Here is a 17,341-nt window from a genome sequence, read left to right on the forward strand (position 1 = left end):
CTCAGTGATTGTTGTTCACAAAACCTTTATGTGTGAGAACATATTTTTTCTCTATAGTCTCTCCTTCAATCTCTAATATCTCTAAGTTTTTTCCTCTATTTTTTCCAATCCCTTTTTTCCTTTCACAAAGTGTGTACTTATAGGCACATATTGTAATATTAATGTGATCTTGCCTTAATGGCGAATTAATTGACAATTANCAAAATAGGGAAAGAAATAGTCTTGATTGCAATCAAATAATTGTCAGAAAAAATTGCCCATTTAAAAAANGGATCTTATTATTTTTTCCTTCAGGAAGAAACTGATGCAGCAAATTATATCAATATATTTGTTATTATTGCTTACCATTAATGTCATAATATTGATTCAAATTATTACCACATTAAACAAATATTTCAAAAATATTCTAAAATGATGTGCCCTGCGTTGAGGAAGATTATTATTTTCTTTAATATTGATTATTTACTTTCCCGGATGAAATTGGGTGTTGACACAACACATCAAAACACAATCACAAGACACACAATCACAGACAAAAGACTCGATACTGAACCGTTGGTCCCCGGCAACGGTGCCAAAATTTGATGGGTGTCGCAACCAACACAAATTTGATGTGCAAATAAATGCAATATAGCTAGGGAATGACCCCTAGGTCGTCTCCCAAAGACCAATTTTGCGGTTCAAGAATCGAGTCTAACACGAAAGGGGGGGTTGTGAAAAGGGTTTTGCAAAAAATTAAAGAAGTTAATAAAGACATAGATGTAAACAAACTAATTTAACTATCATGGTAATTAATCTAACACTATTAAAAACCTTAAACAAAATTCAAACAAAACAAAATAAAATTCTAGACACCAACACTATAACAACACAACTATCTAACTCAATTAAATTAATTTGAATGCAAAACTAAGTTAAAGAAATGTAAAACAACTCAACCTACTATTTAAACTAAATTAAACAAAAGAAATGACAACATAATTTTTCCTATCACTCACGTGACCAAGTGATTTTTACCAAAGGGAACTTGAAATTGCAATGCCCTTAAAATATCACACATTTGCCGTGACCTTTTCTAGCTGAAACCGTGTGCACCATCTGCTTCCACCAATTACTCATTCAATGGAAATTTAAGGAATTTTGCCTTCCAAATGAAACATGAATTTTCCTAATTGAACCACCAAGGTCTCCACGTCACAGTTGCACCTACCCTACTAAGTCAACACTTCTTTCTTGACTAATAAAAAGCAAATAAATTGTTTTCCTCAATTCCAGCAACTTGCATACTTTTAGTCGTGAATTCATACTTCATCAATGTTGATGTGACCAATACTTGTACTTAGAATTGATGAACCGAGTGCACCCTTAATCACCTTTCCAATTTCAAAGAAATTCTGGTGCAGACCTAACCAAGTAAATTCACGTGACCTTTGCTTCATTTAGAAACACACAACAGCATAACCAGTAATGTCAAACCCATAGCGTGAATAAGTTGAAATTCAACAGCAAAGAAATGCTCATCAATCAGCGAGCTTCATTCCATCTACCAATGTGTCCATGCCTCATTCAATTATGGAGGTGACCATGCTTTCAATTAAAATAAATGCTTCCATTAAAACTAGCTCATTCCTTCCAGCATCAGGACATGACCCCGTAGCTAACCAATTGCAAATTAAGAAACAAAGTGTGGTCTTCAAAAGCCAATCTTGACATGACAACACGTTAGACTAAAGCAAGGCAAAGAAAAGGGGCATTGGCAGCAATGTACTGCACCACCATCACACCTCTTTACTATCTAATAACTTAACTACAACTTTTAAAGAGAAAATAGAAGCAAAGCTAAGCATAGCTGCCAAGCACGTCCAATCACCGGACCCACAACAAAATTCATTCCCATAGCAGCTGAGAGAGAACGGTGTATTGGAGTGAGATTCAACTTCCTTATATTCAGATCAAAGAGCAATAAATGGATTCAACAAAAGTGTATAAATCCAAAATGAAAGGCAGCGTAAATATCAACAAGAAAGCTCAACTACCGAGAAAAGCAAGTGCCATACTATTTCCTTTTTTCAAAATCCAAACAATTTTTAAGGCAATAACTAGAACCCGTGAACAACATTCCATTGCAGAGAAAATATTCACCAGCCACCAAGAACCCGAGGAGGTCTGAAAAATTCAAGAGTGTCGGCTCACATATCCCTAGGTCCGAGAATGAGTCACTCCAAATTAGGGTGGGGTCCACCCAAAACCCTAGGTACATGTCACCACCCTTTTTTTTTACAATTGGGCTTAGTCTATCCTAACAAAATTTAGCCCACATTACAAAATTGATCTAAAAAACAAATCTAAACTATTAAACTAAGCTAAATTAATCCTAAATTGCCTTGTGGAGAGTCTTCACTTAATTAGTGCCCTTCCAAAAGTCCCACAGTGTGATTCTAAAATTGCCCTGAAAATAAAAATAGGAATAATTACGCTCAAATAATTCAAATTAATTAAAATATGAATCATTGGTCTAATTAAACCCAATTAGTGAAAATAACACAATAACAAAGAATTAAGCGCAAATCATCAACACAATTCGGCGCGAAAAACTAAGTTAATGGTATAAAATATCGACTCATCACTCTCCTATTCACGAGACCAAGCAAGGGAACTTTGAACAAAGCTTCTAAGAACTTTCCTCTGACAAATAGTGTTCTACTTAGCTATCAGTTCAAAAACATTGCCTCTGAAATTTACAGAAGCCAAATATATAGCCAATTGCACTGAATGCCAAAGGTCNGGTCCCAACTGCCACGAATAATTGATTATTGTAAGTGATAATCGATTATTCAAGTCCGTTGCAGGTTTTTCAAAAAAATTATAATCGATTATATGAAGTGATAATCGATTATTCCAGTATAACTTGTGATAATTGATTATTGCTTCATGATAATCGATTATTGAAGTCTGTTATAGGTTTTTCAAAAGGTGATAATCGATTATATGAAGTGATAATCGATTATTCCTGAATGACTTGTGATAATCGATTATTGCTTCATGATAATGGATTATTGCAATTAAAATTGTAATTTTTACAAAGTTTGAAAAGCTTTCCTACTACATTTAGGTTCTACAAATTGCTTTTAAATAAACTTAAACTCTTCTTCAACTAAATCTTCTTGCAGCATCATCAAAACAAAAGTCTTCAAGATTTACCAATACTCCTTATTGGTAACACAACTCTCTTATTCTCTAACTTAAGCAAAAAACATGATTTCAAGCTAGTTTCTAAGTCATAAAGGGTGTGTTTAGTGTCAAAATTAAGTATAAAAATAACGGTATTTCAAATGTTATCACAACCCAAACTTAGAACTTTGCTTGTCCTCAAGCAAACAAGATGAAACTCAGTCTTCCACCAATAAATCATAATGGTTCAACACATTCCAAAACTTTTCTTTCAAGACAAGTAATCACTTAAATTTTCTCATCAATAGAATTCGGTAAAGATGCACTTTTTTTTTTATTCACAACAACTTATCATGGTGTTCACACAATCACATAATCTCCAACAGATGTTATTCTCATGAATGATCAATTAACTAAGCATAGATGCAATCATGAATTCATGGAATCATTCCTCACGGGATAAAATGTTTCACTCAATCACACAGGTGTTTCTAGAGGTCGCTCCTTCCCTCTACTATCCTCATGTCACATAGAACAAAATTGTCCTTCATTTACCACAATCAAGCATACTCACACGCACATGTCATCATAAGGACTTTTCATGACTTATAATATGACTGGGCTAACAAGAAAAAATGGTTTTTCTAGATCACGAAATCCTTCAGTTAAGAGTCTCATTGAAAAATTTATCATTCAAGCACAACTCTCTTTAAACAACCAATCTCACTCATTCCCAACTTTTGCCCTTTTTGCATTGAGCTTATCTTTCTTCCATTCTATCTTTTCTATATATTTCTTTTCATGCTTTGCTCAACACTTTAGCTCAATGCTTATCTTTTATTTTTTTCAACTTTCCCAACAACCCGAAACTTCAACCTTCATCAATACCACACAATAATTCTCAACTTAACTCAAGGTAAAGATTTTCAAAAAGGGTTTTCACATTCTATTTAAGGCTTAGGTTCAAAAAGGGTAAAACACATTGTGCTCTTTTGCATTGGGATAAAAATCATGCATTGGCTAAGAAAGGGCTAATAAAAACTGGCCTTGATCATATGACACACGCATGCAATTCAGTCAATTATAGAAACCTGGGTAAAATCATTCATGCTTTCATGTAGATAGCTATCACATCAACAAATATGGAGCTCAAAACCTCACATATAAGCTTACTCAGTATTCCAAATATCCCAGATAAACACCCTGCTTAGCATTATAACCACAATCACAACATCATGCATCTGTCCACATAGCTTGTGAACACCAACCTGTATAACAACATATAGTGCACATTCTCAACATCATCAATATCAACGCATCATCAAGCAATACCCATCATGCAATTATCAATAGTCAAACCACTGCATCAGATAAAGTTTCCAACCAAGTACATCAAACCCTATACTACCAACAGAAGCAAATAAGTTCAAAATACAAAACCAAAAAGATAGAAAAATCATGCTCTAGTGCAGATAGCATCCATCAGTAGATGTTATCTCATCTCCTCAGCCCATGCTGTCATCAGAACTCTCTTCCTCTCCTTCTTCAGCAACCTCATAGTCGTCATCCTCATCATCCTCCTCCATGACTAGAGCTTTAGCTGCTCCAGCTCCACTAGCCTGTGCATCATCCTCTGGCCATGCCACCACGTTGTTGAACTCATCCAAGGTCCACCGGTGTGCAGGGGGCGTGTCATAATGCCCAATGATCATCTCAGCAGTGGCCACCTGCCCTCTGTGGATAAACTACAACCTGGCCTCCATCTGAGACATATACATATCTCTCTACTGAAATGGCTCTACCTCCTGAGGCGGTGCATGTGCTTGTGGTGCTCCTCTCCTCCTAGGGCGTCGTGGTGGCACCGGTTGGGCTACCTCAACTCCACCAAAATACTGCCTATAGTAGGCTTCATCAATGACTTTCCTTGGTCTCTCCAACGGTGGAGTAAAAGTGTCCACCCCAGCTAGCTGACAGAAGTGTGTAATCAGAGAAGGATGTCCCAAGGATGCCTTGTTGTTCACAGTAATGGCACAACTCTGTATCTCATTCGCTATGATTTGGCCAATGTTCACATTTGATAACGATTCAAAAACCATTAATTTCATACTTAAAATTGACATTAAAATGCACCCTTTATGACTTAGAATTAGCTTGAAATCATGCATTTTGCTTAAGTTAGAGAATAAGAGAGTTAAAGTTGGTTTTCTTGGTTTTATGCTTGGTTTTCCCCTGATTTTGTAGGTTATTGAATCATTTGAAAGAAGGGTTGCAGTGCAGAAAAGTTAACCAGAATGCAGAAAAATCAATCAGTCAACCAGTTTACCAGAAAAGTCAACCAGTTTACCAGAATGCTGAAAAGTTCACCAAAGTGTAGTTTTGTGCCACAGGTGGCGCTGAGCGCCAGTTTTTCTAGTTTTTCACTGTTTTTCGCCTGGGCGACACCGTTGGGCGCTATTTTGAGTGTTGCACGTACCGCTGAGCGCCAGTTTCTTGGGTCTGGGCCGATTTTTCTGTTATTTTTCTGAGTTATAAATATAATTGTATGACCCAAAAGGGTTATCTTTTGGCAAAAAGACGACAAAACACTCTCTACACACCTTTGAGGAGGATTTTGGATGCGAAAGCTCCAACTTATCAAGTCTAGGGTTAATTCTTTCATATTTTCCATTCAATTCATCTAGTTTCACCATGATAATGGTGAACTGAACCCTTTGTTGTTGGGGAATGATGTAATCCTTTTGAAACTCTCTTATATCAAAGTTCTTATTTTATTCATATACTTGTGTTATCAACAGTTTGAGTTTTCTTCTTTATACTTCAAGCTTGCATTGTTTAACTCATTCAATGTCATGATCTTTTATTTTGTTGATATGGACACATACGGTGGAATCTAGACATGAGGGGAATTCTCTTGATTATGAACAATTACTTAGACATAGGAATAGGATGGTCAATTGCATTAAGCTTCTGTACACTAAAATGCATGACTAATTACTAGGGAGACTAGACATAGTAAACTAGTAATTGGGAGTAGGCTCTCTTCGCCGAGACATTGGGTTTAGAGTAAACTAGAAAGTTGAATGACATTGATAACAAAGTTGAATTTAATAAGAATAGTAGATATAGGAGAGTGGATTAGGATGAAACCGTAAACCCCAACAACATCATTCATCCATATTGTCTATCTGTCAACTGATCAAACTTTTGCATACATGTTTATTTTCGTCTTTGCATCATAAAATCAAATTATTATTTAATCAAGTCTTATGAAATCAATTCACAAGAACATTTAGGCCTAAGAGTCCCTAGGGAAATAATATTTGGACTTATTGTCTCTTTATTACTTGATACGATCTGGTACATTTGCCAGGGTGTTAACAACATTTAAACCTCTGAGCACATAATATAAGAACATGGCCCTAGTGACAGTGATATCCGAGACATGAGAGCAAGATTGGATGTTAGCATGAGAGAATGCCATTCAATACTATGCCAAGGGCGTCATATCAGCTCTCTTGATGTGCACAACTGCACCACTCTTATTTCTACGAAAACGCCCTCCAGGCACGCACAACATAGTCTATATATTCTGGTTCCCTCCTATTGTTTTAAATAGTCTTGATCCTCTTTCCAGATGAGGAAGCCATCCCTGCATCAAATTCCAACAACAGCAGTAGTCGCGCTCAGCACCATTTACCGCTGAGTGGTATCAGTTCAGATTAAAAAAACGACCCTAATTAGCTTTTAATCTCCACCCACATGTAATTTTTCAATTCCAGACCTTAATCATACATTTTAGTCGGTGTAAACAGTGACATTTTCACTCAATCATGCACAAACATCAAAAGCCCTAAAAATCATGCTTAGACAACCATTCTCATACAAAATCATGCTCTCAAAACCCTAGAATGTAAAATGTATGTACTTACTTGGGTGGAGATACTCAAATGTGTGCAAGAGGCTCAATGAGTGTGAAGGAATCAACCCCAAACTGTTGTGCTCTCACAAAACCCTAAACTTGGATGAAGAGGTTATGCAAAAATGATGGAGAAAGGATTTTTAGGAAGAAGGGTGAAGGGAAAAGTGAGGAGAGTGCTTGGGAGAGTGATTGAGAGTGCTTGGGAAGAATGGAGAATGAAAGTGGCGGCCAAAACGTGCCCTAGGGTTTAAAAGGTGCTTAATGGGCCAACCCACGCTGAGCCCAAAGTTTTAAAAACCAGAAACCCATTCTGCAGTAACGCTGCTCAACGCCAGGTTACAGTTGAGCGGTAATCGTGGCCTCAATTATCCTTCTTCCTAGCTTACTCTAAGTGCTCTTGACCAAGGCCCCTCAATTTTAACTCTCAAATTTTCGAATCTCATGCAATTTCCACTCACTCCACTCAAACATTTAACAATCAAATCCTAAAATGCAACTAGAACAGAATCAAAAAAAGAAACAAAAATAAATTAATCAACTGGGTTGCCTCCCAAGTAGTGCTTGTTTAATGTCACGAGCCTGACCCAAACTCTTTCTAGCATCCATCAGTAGGTGAAAACCTTACCATCACCCATTAGTAGTTGTGCCTTCCTGGTATCCTTCAGTAGATACTTAATCATCTAGCATCCCTAATTAGATGCCACCCAATAAACAATGTTCAAAAATTTTTAAAATAAGATCACCAAAATAAAATAAACAAAATGAAAGAACTAATGTTTTTAAATCACTGGGGTGCCTCTCAACAAGCGCTCTTTTTACGTCATTAGCTTGACCCAATAAAGCTCATATTCCATCTTCAATGTTGGTGTCTCTCTTGCTTTCATCACACCAACTCATCAAATGCTTTCGATCCACCTTTTTGACTCGCCTAGAATATGGAGCCTCAATCTCTATTACTCCATTCTCTTTGAAGCCTTTCACAACCCACAACTTGTTGTTGAATCTCACAGGGGTGCCAAGTTTGAGTTGTTCATCTTTATAGTCATGATGAACCGTCCTTCCTTCATCAACTTTATCTTCTTCCTTAACTTGCATCAAAACACAATTTTTACCTTTGTTGACCGGCTTTGTAGATTTATGTCTAGTCACTGGTGCATCCTTCCATGCAGCTTTGTGACTAATCTTCTTCACTTGAATCTGCTTATCTTTGAAGACATCAAAGGTCAACTCCTCTTCTTGGTCTTTAATCATTATCAACCCATCATCCACATTGATGATTACTTCAGCCCCTTTCATAAACAGCCTTCCAAGAATAATTGAGATCTTTTCATCCTCCTTCATCTCCATTACCACAAAGTCAACCAGGAATTCAAGTTTTTCCATTCGAACCACAACATCCTCCACCACACCATAAGGTTTCTTAGATGATCCATCCACCATTAGCAAAGAAATATTTGTCGGCTTCTATCTAAGACCATCAATCTTCTTAAGCACAGATAAAGGCATAAAATTAATGCTTGACCCAAAATCAAGTAAAGCTTTCCCTATTTTCACATTTCCCAATTGTAAAACTTCCTGCTGGATCCTTCACTTTTGGAGGACATAATTTCTTCAACAAAACACTACAATACCCTGCTCATCAGTAGGTTCATCATCTAGATATATTTTTTCTCCAAGAAACTGCTTTATACGCTTTGCATAAGCAGGAATTAGCTGCAGTGCTTCAGTCAAAGGTATAGCAATCTCCAATTGATTGAAGATCTCTCTAAAACCCTCACAATTTCTTTCTTTTTCTACTCTCTCATGCTCCTTTGGATAAGGAAGAATTTGTTCATCTTTTCCAATTTTTTCTCTCCCCTCTTCTTCTCTTCTTTTTCCATCTCATCCTCACATAATTTATTTTCTTTTTCCTCTCTCCTCACTTTCTCAATGCTCCTGTTTTCCTCTTCCACTCTCTCCTCAACTATACTCACTACGGTTTTACAATCTAACCTCAGTATTAGGCCCAAACTAATTTTTTGCTTTGTCCTCCATTCTCTTGGCCAATTGGCCAACCTACATCTCCAGATTTATGATAGTAGCTTCATTGCTCTTAATGGTGGAGTCATGCACCTTCGTAAATTGTTGGAACATCTCTTCTAACCTGTTAGTTTTCTCATTCAAAGCATATACCTGTTGCCATAGTGGTGATTGTTGTTGTAGTCTATTGAATTGACCTCTTGCTTGTCCAGTTTGTCCATTCTGACCTTGACCCGTGCTTGGGTGAGGTTTCCACCCTTGGTTGAAATTACCTTGGTGGAACTGGAATTGATTGCCCATGTAATTGACTTCTTCTTGGGCCTCCTCTGGATAAGCACATTGACCATTGATATGGTCACCACCACATCGGTCACAGAGTTGTTGTTGCACCTGTGAAACATTCTTTGACTCCTTAGGAAACTGAGTAAGTGTCTTTGTCAAATTCTCTAGTTGTTGAGTTATGAGCTTGTTCTGTGCAAGCAAGGCATCTTGACTTGGTAATTGTAAAACTTCCTTCTATTGATGTGAAGCTCCAATTTGAATGTGAATCTCCATATCATTAGTAGCCATGTTATCTATCAACTCATAAGCTTCCTCTAGAGTCTTGCACTTGATGTTACCTCCAGCTGAGGCATCTAGCATAAGCTTCATCCAAGACCTCCAAGGAACAAAAGGACTATTGATGCTTCATCAAAGTCATACATGGGTGTCTTCCTCAATAAGCTTTTGTATTTGTCCCATGCTTGACCTAGGGTTTCTTCCATGCATAGCCTGAAAGAAGAAATCTCCTGTTTACCTTTGTTGATTTTTTACTGCAGAAAGTACTTGTTCAGAAATTTTACTACCACAGCTTCCTAATCATTAAAGTTATCCTCAAGGAAAGAGTTCAACCATAGCTTAGCATTGCCTCCCAATAAGAAAGGAAACTGTAGGAAAACAGGTAGGCTTCTTTTTTACACCAAGAGGGGGCGTGAATTAGTGGTTTATCAAAAACAAAGTCTTTTCGCAATCTTGAAAACAAAGTATCAGACTTTTCAAACTTTCTTGAAATGCAAGTAATGAAAATTTGTCTGCAGTGGAAAAACGTAGTTGACTGCGCTAGAAGTAAAGTCGATTGTAAAGTAAAAGTGTAGGGATAGAGAAAATCAAATACTGGTTTTTATACTGGTTCGGCCAACAATGCCTATATCAAGTGTCCTTCCACCCCAGGATGCAAATGCACTATAATGTTTGCGGTTTTTACAAGAAGGAATTTATAGAAGACCTCCACGTCAAAAATATAAATCTCCTCTCTAACCCTTAACCAAAATATAGGCAACAAAAACAGCAAGACTTGCAGCAAGATGTCCCCTCTCCTGCAATTTGCCAAACACCACTTTGAAAAGTCCTCAAAGTGAACCAGCATCCATGAGTCTATCCCCTGTATTCACAATAGGTCCAATACAGCAATCTTCAAGGATGCCAAGCCAGAATATTTTCACTGTGCAAAATACGATCAAGCAATGTGTGCCTAGTCAGTCTCCCTTTGAATCTCTTTCAAGAAAGATCACCACCGTCTTCTTCGAGAATTCTTGGAGCTCCAAAAACTAGAGATATCAATTTGAAACAGAAATGAAATTGTTAGATCATCAAAAGTCTCTAAACAGATTCATGTTCAGTCTATTTATAGTCAATTATGTGGCACACATAGTCGACTTCAACATGTAAAACCATTTTGAAATTCTTTCCTTCTCAAAATCTCACAAAGCACTAATTCCCAAAATTTGTACAAATATTTTAGCATAGTCGAATCTATTAATAATGGAGTCGACTGTACTATAGCTTTGTTACACAGTGATAAGTTCATAAAAGTGCTTTTGGTTTTCATGCTTTAAAACATGTGCAAGGCATCCATAAATTATGTAACATGTACAAGCTTAATGTATATGCATTCACACATCAATACAGCATATAAACATGTTCAACAGATATATCAATCAATCAGCAAAAGACAATGTAACAAAGCAACAACATATGTGTGTTATTAAGAAATGTGTTGTCATCATAAAAAACTAGAGTGATATAGATATTGTGTTGTCAACAATCTCAGCAGAAACAAGCTAAGTTTTATAGCCTCATCTGGCACACCATTGATCTTCACAGTGTTGCAAATTTCGTTGAATGTGGTCAGATGTTCATATGGACTTTCATGACATAGTCCATTGAATTTATTGTTCCAACGTCGGTTTTGTTGAGATTGTTGACAACACAAACTCTATATCAAACTTGTTTTTGATGATGACAACACATTGCTTAATAATAGTACATATGTTCCACTACTACATGTTTAGTTGATATGTGTTAAGTCCCTGGCAAGTGTACCAGATCGTTATCAAGTAATATAAACGGGTAAGTCTGAGTATCGTTTTCCCAAAGGACTCTTAGGCCTTAACTTTCATGTAACCTAATCACGTAAGACTTGAGAAGAGAATAAATTTGGTAGTTATATGCAAAGAACAAAAATAAACATGCAATATAGTTGATTCAATTGGTTTTGAGAAACTATGGATGAATGATGTTGTTGGGGTTTACAATTTCATCTTATCCACTCTCATATATCTACTCTTCTTATTTACTTCACTTATTTATCTAATTGCCATGCACACTTTCTTATTTACCCTTAACCCAATCCCTTGGTGAAAAGAACCTATTATTAATTACCGGCTTGTTATCCCTAGCCTCCCCTAGTAAACAATAATGCAATGCGATCGGAAGCAAATACAATTGACCGTCCTACCCCTATCCCTAGGCGATATTGGCATAATCAAGGAATTTCCCACTAGTTCATGACATTACCGTACGTCCCCATATCGATAAAGACAAACATCTTTTACTGAATGAGTTAAACAATAAAAGCATTGAGCACAGATGAGAACCCAACAATTGATAAACAAGTATATGACAAGCATATGAAATAAATAAGAATTTGAATATATGAGAGTTTCAAAAGATTACATTGTTCCCCAACAACAAAGGTGAAACAAGATGAATTGAATGGAAAGAATGAAAGAAAAAACCCTAATCTTGGTTGAATTGAGCCTAAGCATCCAAGGAACCTCCTCCAAGGCGTCGAATAGCTCTGGATGTTTCTCTCTGCCAAAAGAATCCCTTTCTAATTCGCAATGGGGCTATATATAAGCCCAAAAAGATAACAGATAGATTACAGAAAGATTTACAAAATCTAGCTAAAAAAACAGACAACCGCCCAGGCGCCTAAATTCACCGCTCAACGGTTTGCCTTTTGCCGCTTTGACCGCTCAGCGGCAAAACTGAGCAGTTTCCCTCTAATCGCTCTGAGCGCTCAGCGGCGTGCTTGACCCTTCTTTTCATCATTTTTCTCCTTCTTTCATGGGTCTAAGTCCACCTTACTTCACTTCCATCTTTAATTCATCTAAAAACCCTGCAAAACAATGCAAAACAAGAATAATATCACTAAAACCAACTTTTGACTCTCACAGGACACAACTAAGTGTTTTACTTGATCTAAAACTCATTCTAAGCCATAAAGGGTGTGTTTTACTATCAAATTTAAGCATGAAAATAACGGTTTTTAGACCATTATCACAACTCCAAACTTAGAACTTTGCTTGTCCTCAAGGAAACAAGACAAAACTTGGCTTTCCACTTTTTCATCAAATAATTCACACTTTTCAAAACTCCTTTTTCTCATGACAAGTTATTATACAATTCAAATTTCAGTAGAATCCTACAAAGATGCATGCCTTCTTTCAATCCAATTTAGTTCACATACTCAATCTTTTTTTTCAATAAATGTTTTGTTCATGAATGATCAATCAACTAAGCATGTATGTAAACATGGATTTAACAATTCTCACCAAGCAAGTGTTTCACTCAATCACTCAAGTGTTTAAAGAGGTCACTCTACTCTCTACTATTCACATGTCACATAAAACAATATTGTCATTCATCTCAAACAATCAAAATCTTCACATGCATATGTCTTCACAAGGACTTTTTCCAAGGCTTGTATTGTGGCTAGGCTATCAAGAAAAATTGGTTTTTCTGGAATACAAAATCCTTGAGTTAAGAGAGTTTAAATCATTATTCAAAGTTCAAGTACACTATCTTTTTTTAACCAATCTCACTCATTCCCAACTTTTTCCCTTTTTCATTTTACATTGAGTTCTTTTTACATGCATAAACTCTTTTCTTCTTTTCTTTTATTTTCACATGCATTTTTCTTTTTCATCTTTTGAACTCAATGCTTTCCTTTTTCTTTTTCCTTTTACTTTCCCCATTCAACCCCAAATTTGAACCTTTTCAACACATATAATTATTCTCTACCCTAACTCAAGGTAAATCAATTCAAACAAGGGTTTTTATACTGTTTAAGGTCAAGGTTTAAAAAGGGTATATCATTTAAAATTCTTTGGGTGAAAATTTGGCTAAGTAAGGGCTTTCCAAGCATGGCCTTGACCATATGACATACACATGCAATTCAATCAATTATTAAGATTAAGTCAATACCATTCATGATTCCCTGTAAACAGTGCACACAACAATAAAACTCTGAAGCACAATACCTCACATAATCATGCTTTCTCACTTCTCACATGAATCCTGCTTAGCGTCACAATCACAATCATGAATCACTTACTCATCTGCTCACATAGCTAGTGAACCATCAACCTGGATATCAACATTCACACATTCTCAATCATCATCCACAATCAATCATCAATAGCAAACAACTCATCATGCAATAAAATTGAACCATCATCAGGATCAGTGTACAAGTCAAGCATAGACACAAGAATAAAACCTATACTACTAATTTAATGTACAAGAGAAAAAGAAAAATCCTGTTCTAGTGCAGATAACATCCATCAGTAGATGTCATCTCATCATCTTCCTCCATAGCTGGAGCTTCAGCTGCTCCTACTCTGATTCCTTCCTCTTGTTTCCTAGAGTCTTGATCCTCTTTTCTGATGAGGAAACTCTGCCTGCATCAAGTACAATTCACAAAACAACAAGAAATCTCATTACGCGTTAGTAGAACACAAAAGTTCTTCCAAGGAATGTGGAGGAATCAACCCGAAATAGCTGGGCTCTCACATAACCCCAAACTTGGATGAAAAAGTGATAAAAATTTGGTTTTCAAGAGAGAGGATGATAGGAGAAGTGTTGGGAAATCTTTGAAAGAATGTTTGAAATTGAAAGAGAGGTTATGGGTCTATTAGAGAGTGCTTGGGCGAACCCTAAGGGGTAGAAAAATTAGATAATCTTTTAAAATGCTTGTACCCCCAACGACGTCACCGCTCAGCGGTGCGAGATTTACACCCCTCTCTTTTTTTTTTCTCTTCTTTTTAAAACATTTTAACCCTTTAAACCTTAAATTCCAACTTTCAAAATTTAATTTTTATGCAATTCCCAATCACTTATCTCACATATGTGACTAGAACGAGAATTAAAACATGCAAAAAAAAAAAAAATCAATCAACTGGGTTGCCTCCCAGGTAGCGCTTGTTTAACGTCACGAGCCTGACCCAAACCTTTCTAGCACTTGTCAGTAAGTGCATACCTTTCCAACACCCACCAGTAAGTATACCTTCCTGGTATCCTTCAGTAGATACCTAAGTCTTCTAGCACCCCTTAGTAGATGATATGCCAGTAGCATTCATCAGTAAATGCTAACAATGACATCCATCAGTAGATGTCTATTCACCGTCCTCTTTCATAACAACATCCATCAGTAGATGTTATCATCACTGCCATCATAAGCAGCATATAACCTAAAAAAAAACTTAAACACACAAATAATTAAAAGGAAAAAGTTAGAAACTAGGTTGCCTCCCAACAAGCGCTTCTTTAACGTAATTAGCTTGACCCGGTAAAGCCCAAACACCCATCAGTAGGTGTTGATCCTCTTTGCTTGATATTATTTTCTTTTTCTTCTTCCTGCTGAATTTCTTCAGAAAATTGAGAACACCAAGCACCTGTTTCCATNACAACACAACCCACACTATGAACACATTCCCTAACACTATGAACTAAAAACCATTGCATTCATGATAAAACCATTGTAGTGAAGCAGCATGGTCCTCTGCGTTCAAAATTGTGGTCCCTTCTGCCCAGGTTTGTGTGCAAATCCTGGATTTGGCTCGCGTAATCGTTTACATTGTCCTTGTAAACGATTACAAGTTTGTGGACTTCACCCAACTTTATGGGAAAACAAACTTGTGTCATTTCCTCCCTTTTGGAATGTCCAAACAACACAACCCACACTATGAAGACATTTCCTTAACACTATGAACTGCAAAACCATTGCATTCATGATAAAACCATTGCAGAGAAGCAGCATGGTCATCTGCGTTCAAAATTGTGGTCCCTTCTACCCATGTTTGTGTCCAAATCCTGGATTTGGATCGCGTAATCGTTTATAATGTCCTTCTAAACGATTACAATTGACAGATGTTGCACAAGTTTGACGACTTCACCCAACTTTAATAACTTTGCTTTTATTTAAACAAATTATTAATANGCTCACAACGTAAATAATAAAACATTCGAAATCACGTTATCATCAACAATGTAATGGTTGTTATATATATATTGGTGGAGATCAACAAATAATTACCAATGTCATGTTACATATAAATTCATTTGTACAGGGTACAAGCTAATTTAAAATACATATAAAGATGTAACAAATGTTAACAATCCTCCAAAAACCCATATTCATGCAGCGCTTCCNTTCTTGCAATGTTTTCGTTGTCCAAAATCCAGTCCTTTACGTAGTTCTTTCTAATTTCACGCAAGTCCTCCTGAAACAAAATGTTAATTACTTTAGATATAAACAACATCATCATCTGAACTTGGTAACAATCAAATTTATGCTTGCATTTGTTGAACCCATTGCACCTGCAGAGATAACAATGCCCAAGAAAAAAGTTAGGTTTCGCTAAAGAAAAAATTGCTCTATTTTGGATATTTGGTTAAATTAAGTTCATTGTTCCACTTACCCCAAAAATAACGAAACACCAACAACAGCAGTGGTACAGGGCAAGCTTCTTCGCTGCAAACCAAAAAGGCCTGATACACCGCCAACGAGCCACACAACGAAACTGATGATGCGAGAACAAAAACAAACTTTGACACCGACAACGCCTATGGAGAACGACAGAACGAGAGCAAGAGAAAACAATTTGGGGGCTGCTGAAGTGATGAGGGTGGAGAGCACCGTTGGAGAATAACAGAGGAAATAGTTCAAATGAAAGTATGAAAGAGGGTGCGAAGTTAAATTTCATTATTTTCACATTTCCAATTTTGCCCCTCACTCCTTTTGCAAAAATCATTTCTTTTTTAAATAATCCCAACCAATCATATTTTGACAACTGGATGGTGTCAAAACCGTGTCAAAACACGGTGTCAACATACCATTTTCCTAAATATTTTAGATATATGATGTGACTAGCAGTATCTATAAGAAGAATGTATGATGTGACTAGCAGTATCTATAAGAAGAAAAAGGGTTGGAGATAGCATTAATTTGAACAGTGGGTATGGATATGATTCAGGTCACATTGTGTCAAAGTAAAGAATATCCCTAAATTAGCTTTTTAAAAATAATTTGTATATTTTAATTTCTTTTAATAAATTTACAATAAACTCAAAATTTATTTAAGGAAGTATTTATTCTTCATCTTACTGTAAATTATGTTGAGCATACTCTTACTATGTTCTTGGTAATTCAAACTGAAGGAGCCCTACTAACCTTTTCAAGTTCATACAAAGCATCTCACAATTTGTGATGCTTATAATCCCTAATGACAAATGCAGGTTTTGCTTCCATCAAAAGATTTAATGGTGTGTAAATAAATAAAATAATATTTTCATATATTTTAAATAACTTATTATCTATAAATTAGTCAACACAAATTCATTCTCTTCCATATTGTGATCCACCATTAGTACAATTTCTAGAAAAACATAATTGTGACAACAGAATTTTGTTATTATTTTATTCTAGTCATATCATATATATATAGCATCTGTATTATTATTTTTATTATCATTTATTTTTGTAACAAAATCAATTAGTTCACTTTGAATAATATTAACCAAATTTTATATTACTAAGTTAAATAATAAAAAAAACAGTCAAAATTAAATTAGAATTAATTCATTCAAACATATAATTTTATAAGAGAATATGGTTGAGTAGTAAATAGT

General features: G+C 36.0%; 1 pseudogene; it reads right to left on the bottom strand.

Annotated features, from left to right (window-relative positions):
* The window catches only part of LOC106770338, a 17,688-nt pseudogene extending 12,421 nt beyond the window's left edge, over positions 1-5,267 (bottom strand).
* Between the last annotated feature and the right edge of the window lie 12,074 nt (positions 5,268-17,341).

Source organism: Vigna radiata, chromosome 8, assembly GCF_000741045.1.
Source record: "Vigna radiata var. radiata cultivar VC1973A chromosome 8, Vradiata_ver6, whole genome shotgun sequence".
Taxonomy (NCBI): domain Eukaryota; kingdom Viridiplantae; phylum Streptophyta; class Magnoliopsida; order Fabales; family Fabaceae; genus Vigna; species Vigna radiata.